The sequence below is a fragment of the Triticum dicoccoides genome, chromosome 7A (genome assembly GCF_002162155.2).
Source record: "Triticum dicoccoides isolate Atlit2015 ecotype Zavitan chromosome 7A, WEW_v2.0, whole genome shotgun sequence".
Classification (NCBI taxonomy): domain Eukaryota; kingdom Viridiplantae; phylum Streptophyta; class Magnoliopsida; order Poales; family Poaceae; genus Triticum; species Triticum dicoccoides.
This window is the reverse complement of record NC_041392.1, coordinates 438,779,482-438,786,122: the sequence shown is the minus strand read 5'-3', so window position 1 is coordinate 438,786,122 and position 6,641 is coordinate 438,779,482.

Genomic DNA, 6,641 nt, shown 5'->3' with positions numbered 1-6,641 from the left:
AAGGCCCTGCTAGCCTTTGGTGGGGAAACTTTGAGGCTATGCGCCCGGTCGGCCAAATCACTACTTGGGCTGAATTCAGTGAGGCTTTCCATGAGCATCACATCCCGGAAGGTCTCATAGATCGGAAGAGGGAAGAGTTCTGCAATTTCACCCAAGGCAGACTGACTGTGGATGCATATAGTCGTGAATTTGGGAATCTGGCACGATATGCTCCTGAAGAGGTATCCACCGACGCTAAGAAGAAGGCAAGGTTCCACAAGGGACTTAGCCCCGAGCTTCGCCACGATCTTCTTCTGCACGAGTGCACCTCCTTCCAGAAGTTGGTCAATAAAGCCATCAGTGCTGAGACGGGCCAGTCTGACTATGACGCTTCACGCAAGCACTCTCATGATTTTGGTTCTTCATCCGGCTCTGGATCTCAGAAGCGCCGGGTGTACATTCCAAGCACAGCGCTGCTACCCAGGTTCATTCCGAGGCCATCCTTTGAGGTGCCTCACCCCAACTAGCAGTTTGCACCGCCTAAGACCTATGGTGGACCCACTGCTAATGCTGCTCCATGCCCCAATGTTGTGACATGTTTCAAGTGTGGAGAGCCGGGTCACTACAGTCGAGAGTGTCCCCAGAACAACAACCCCAACCAGTCTGGAAAGTCCGTTGGCCATGGTAAGCCAGCGGGAAAGACCTTCTATGCCAAGCCAGCCACCACTGCACGTGGCCATGTCAACTATGTCTCAGCTGAGGAGGCTCATGAGGATCCTAACGTCGTCCTTGGTATGCTCCTTGTTAATTGTCATCCGACATCTGTTCTTTTTGATACTGGAGCATCTCATTCATTCATATCTGAGAGCTATGCTCGATTGCATAACACGACATTCTGTGACATGCCCACTACCATGGAAATTCAAACCCCTGGCTCTAGATGGCAAACCTCCCGAGTAAGCCATGGAAATGAAATTCTTGTCGATAGACTTGTCTTCCTTGCATCTTTAATAGCTCTCAAGTCCTCGGATATAAACATCATCTTGGGTATGGACTGGATGTCAGCTCATTATGCTAAGATTGATTGTGCCACTAGAACCGTTCAACTTACTCACCCATCGGGCAAGACAGTCAATGTCTTAACTTGAGAGGCCAAGCGCCAGCTTTACTCCCTAAATGCCAACCCCCTTGCAGACCTTGAAGATATTCCGGTAGTCCGAGACTTTCCGGATGTCTTTCTAGAAGAACTGCCAGGTGTTCCACCTGACAGGGATGTCGAGTTTGTGATAGACCTTGTTCCAAGAACCGTCCCAATTTCTAGAAGACCCTATAAGATGGCACCCTTAGAACTAGCCGAGCTTAAGAACCAACTCGATGAGTCCTTGAAAAAGGGTTTCATCCATCCTAGTTCCTCTCCTTGGGCTTGCCCCGTCCTCTTCGTTAAGAAGAAGGATGGAACGGATCGGATGGTTGTAGATTACCGACCTGTCAACTTGGTCACTATCAAGAACAAGTATCCGCTTCCCAGAATCAACGATCTGTATGATCAGCTCGCTGGATCCTCAGTCTTTTCCACGATGGATTTGAGGTTGGGCTACCATAAAATCAAAATCAAAAACGGGGACATTCCCAAAACGGCCTTTGTTACTCGCTATGGCCAATACGAGTACACCGTCATGTCCTTCGGTTTAACCAATGCCCCAGCCACTTTCTCTCAGTTAATGAACTCCGTCTTCATGGAGTATTTGGATAAATTCGTCGTGGTATACCTCGATGATATACTCATCTACTCCAAGAATGAGGAGGAACATGCCGAACATCTAAGGCTGGTATTGAAGAAACTTCGAGAGCATCGCCTTTATGCCAAATTCTCCAAGTGTGAATTTTGGTTGCCAGAAGTGACCTATCTAGGCCATGTAATCTCTGGTAAGGGTATTGCTTTCAATCCCGAGCGAGTTCAAGCTGTCCTTGATTGGACTCCACTTGAAACGGTCAAGCAAGTTTGGAGCTTCCTTGGCTTAGCGAGCTATTGTCGCCGCTTTGTCGAGAATTTCTCCAAGGTTGCTAAACCTCTAACTGAACTCCGCAAGAAAGATAAAAAGTTCGAGTGGACCCCACAGTGCGAGTTCAGCTTTCAGGAGCTGAAAAGACGCCTGACATCTGCTCCCGTACTGGTACCACCAGATTTCTCCAAGGACTTTATTATCTATTGCGACGCCTCGCGACAAGGACTAGGTTGCATACTCATGCAAGATCGTCAGGTAATTGCCTATGCTTCACGGCAATTACACCCACATGAGGAAAACTATCCCACACATGATCTAGAGCTTGCAGCTGTAGTCCATGCACTTAAAATTTGGCGACATTACCTTCTCGGTAATTGTTGTGAGATCTTCACCGATCACCAAAGTTTGAAATATATCTTCACCCAACCGGATTTGAATCTCAGGCAAAGACGTTGGGTTGATTTGATCTCGGATTGACTTAGAAATAACTTACACCCCAGGCAAAGCCAATGTCATGGCTGATGCGCTAAGTCGTAAATCTTATTGTAACAACCTAATGTTACAACAAAGTCAACCACTTCTCCATGAGGAATTTCGTAAGCTTAACCTTCACATTGTTCCTCGAGGATTCCTATCCACCCTGGTGGCGAAGCCTAACCTTACAGATCAAATCATAGCTGCCCAGAAGCGTGATAAGGGCATATCCCGGATTAAGGAAAACATCGCTAGAGGAGTTGCTAAATGTTTTTCCATGGATGAGCAAGGTGTTGTCTTCTTCGAGAACTGCTTGGTAGTTCCCAAGAAACAACATCTACGTCAGTTGATTCTTAAGGAAGCTCATGAATCCCCTCTCACCATTCATCTCGGTAGTACTAAAATGTATCAATACCTACGCCAGAGTTTTTGGTGGACTAGGATGAAGAGAGAAATTGCTCAATACATTGCTAGTTGCAACATTTGTCGTCGTGTTAAAGCAGAGCATCAACGGCCTGCTGGCACCCTTCAACCTTTCGCTATTCCTGAGTGGAAATGGGATAAAATCAGTATGGATTTCATTACTGGGTTTCCCAGGACCAAGAGATGGAATAATGCCATCTTCGTCGTGATCGATCGTCTTTCCAAGGTGGCCCACTTTCTACCTGTTCGTGAGAGTATCACCGCTAGCCAGCTAGCTGACCTATACATCTCCCAAATAGTGTCTCTTCATGGTGTCCCATTGGAAATTAACTCAGACCGTGGGAGTCTCTTCACCTCTCGATTTTGGGAAAGTTTCCAAAATGCTATGGGAACTCGTCTCTCTTTTAGCACCGCGTTTCACCCCCAATCAAGTGGTCAAGTAGAGCGAGTCAATCAAATCCTGGAGGATATGCTCCGAGCTTCGGTCATCTCATTCAGAATGGATTGGGAGAAATGCCTTCCATTCGCCGAGTTTTCTTATAACAATAGTTATCAAGCTAGCTTGGGCAAAGCTCCTTTCCAAGTTCTCTATGGACGAAAATGTCGAACGCCTCTTAACTGGTCAAAAACCGGGGAAAGACAACTCTTTGGCCCGGATATGATTCAGGAAGCAGAAGAGCAGGTTCGCGTTATTCGTGAGAAATTGAAAACAGCCCAATCTCGTCAAAAGAGCCAATATGACCGTAAACATAAGCTCATGACTTATGAAGTCGGCGAAAAGGCTTACCTTCGGGTTACTCCGTTAAAGGGAACCCATCGTTTCGGTATCAAAGGCAAATTGGCTCCTCGTTACATTGGACCCTTTCGCATTCTTGCCAAACAAGGAGAAGTTGCCTACCAATTGGAACTACCTCCGCATCTTTCCAGAGTTCACGATGTCTTCCACGTTTCTCAACTCAGGCGTTGCTCGTGGATCCTATGCGTGGAGTGGACCATGAAACGCTTGATCTCCAAGATAATCTCACTTATCGGGAATATCCCGTTCATATCCTTGATCAAGCCGAGCGTACCACTCGCCACCATAACATCAAGTTCCTCAAGGTTCAATGGTCACACCACTCTGAAAAAGAAGCCACTTGGGAAAGGGAGGATCGTCTTCGACTCGAGTACCCCACCTTCTTCCCAACGGATCCTAAATCTCAGGACGAGATTCTTTTGAGTGGGGGTGAGTTGTCACACCCTAGCTAGTTCATGCATTAGAGTGTTGCATCATGTTTAATTTCCCAGAAAACTGAAATGGGGATGACAGAACCCCCAGCACCCCCTTGGAACAACTAGGGTTTACTAAAAACTTTTTCAATGAACCTGAAATTCCCTTCTAAAAAGTCCACCCTTTTTGTTTTGGGTTAAAACCTTTGAAAAAATGGTGCACACTTTTCTAGGACATCTTAAGGTCATTGGATTAATTTATATAGCATTTGCATTTGGGCATTTAAATGCTATAAAATATTTTAAATGCTCAAATAATCGTAAACTAAAATGTTTACTATTGGATATATTCTAAGCAGTAGCCATGATTAATTTTATGATTTTTGGAAATGCCCTGGCATTTTTAATAAAGCCCTGAAGTTACAGAAATAATAGAAAATAAAAAACAGAAAAAGGAGAGAGAGAAAGGATCCAGTCACTTACCTGGCGCAGCCCACCTGGCCCACTGGCAGGCCCGACACCTCACACTCCCCCCTCCTCTCTCCCTCGCTCCCTCGACGCCATGGCCGACGGAGCCGTGCTTGCACCGTCGTGAAACCCGCAGCCACCGCCGTCCACTCGTTGCCTCGTCGTGCCAACAAACTTCATCGTCGTCCACTGCTTCACCTCGACCGATCCCCGAGCGCTCGCTCGCCCCAGAGACGATGCACCGAGCTCGTCCCGATCCGCCATCGCCGGAGATCCCCCTCGCTACCTCGACCGCTCCAGCTCTTCCCCGAGCTCGTCGTTTGCTAACCTGCACTCGCAGTGAGCCACTGATCCTTCTCCCCCTCTCCGTTCTAGCTCTCGTGCACCATACGTGCCGCCTCGAGTTCGCCCGCATGCACCGCCGCCTGTGCTCGCCGCCGATGAGTCTTCGGCCATCTAATGGTCCGACCGTCGTGCCTAGTTTCCTCCCCGTGCCCCGTAGAGCACGTACATGCCCCGCATGAGCCACCACGACCGTTACAACGACGACCCCGAGCCCACCCGAGCTCCAGCGACCGCCAAGGTCGACGCCGGCGACGACTCCGGCCACCCCAGGCCCAACCACCTACACCACTCGACGCGGACAAGTGCCCGCGTCACGTGGATGCCCTCCGCCGGCCAATTGGTCGCCGGAGGAGGAAACCCGCACCCCTCCGCCGTCCCTGGCCTTGCCGGCGGCGAGCCCCGGGTCAACTCCGGCAAGTTTGACCCGGGTGGACCCCAGTTTGACTTCCCCCCTGTCTCACTGACGTGTGGGCCCCAGGCCACTAACTAAACTAGGTTAGTATTAGTTTAACGCTAACTAAACTTAGCTAGTTTAGTTGACACTGACAGACGGGACCCACAGGTCAGGGTTGACCTGGACCGTCTCAGTTGACCGCTGATGTCACACTGACGCCAGGCTGACGCAGTAAATCCTTTTCTGGATTTATTCTTATATAGGAAAATCCAGAAAATATTATAAACTTAAAAAATTCATAACTTTTAATCTATAACTCCAAATGCAAAGAATTATATATGAAATTTGATCAAAAAAAATTCAATCTTTCCATCTGTAGTGGTTCATGCATGACAAAACACTTTAACATTGCTCTTTAGGTGAAACAAGCTAATACACTTATAATTCTTAAGAACATAAGCTTCCATTTGAATCTTTGATTCAAATGGACCCAAACCAACTTGTTTCACAAATGCATTAGGAAGGACACCTCATATTGCCATGCCATAGCATGCATCATATTGTTGCATATTGCCATGTGATGATTGTATTCTGTGGTGTCTTTCGTGGTAGGTTCTGCCTCCGAGGATATTTCCGAGTATCTAGCTGAAGGGCAGTACCGTACTACTACTTCATCAGGCAAGCAACCCCATTGATCATATCGATACAATCCCATGTTCTCGCTTCTGCTCTCATTTACTGCATTAAGACAACAACGTTTCAAACTGCTGTGTGCTGCGGTAGTTGAACCCTTATCCTCTGCATGACCTGTCATTGCCACATTAACTAGATGAAACCCACTAGCATGTGTAGGAGTTGATTGAGCCATGTATGTGTTTCCTACCTTGCTATGCCTGCTATTCTTAGAGTTGTGTCAGGTCTGGTTCATCTGGGTGATGGGCTAGAGTGAAATGATTACGTTGGTAATGTGAGTGATGTGTCGAACATGTTTTGGTAAAGGTATCGATGAGAGGCCATGTAGGAGTACATGGTGGGTTGTTTCATTGAGGCTGTCCATAAGAACTAAGATCTGTATGCGTGATTTAAGATTCAGCTACTACCACACATTGGGCCCTGAAATATGACCCCGCTCGACTTACTGACCCCTCTCGTCCTCTGTCCAGGAGTTGCAACTAGTTTCTAGTGTTTGTAGGTTATGTGTTGGCGGCCGTGCGTAGCGCTGACCCTAGGGGTGGGCTATGATGCGGTATATACACCGTGGCCGGGTATGCCGGGCGCCCGTTTGGCGTCTCGGGACCCTGTACACATCGTTTGGGGCCGTTGAGGACACCTGGCCGGATTTC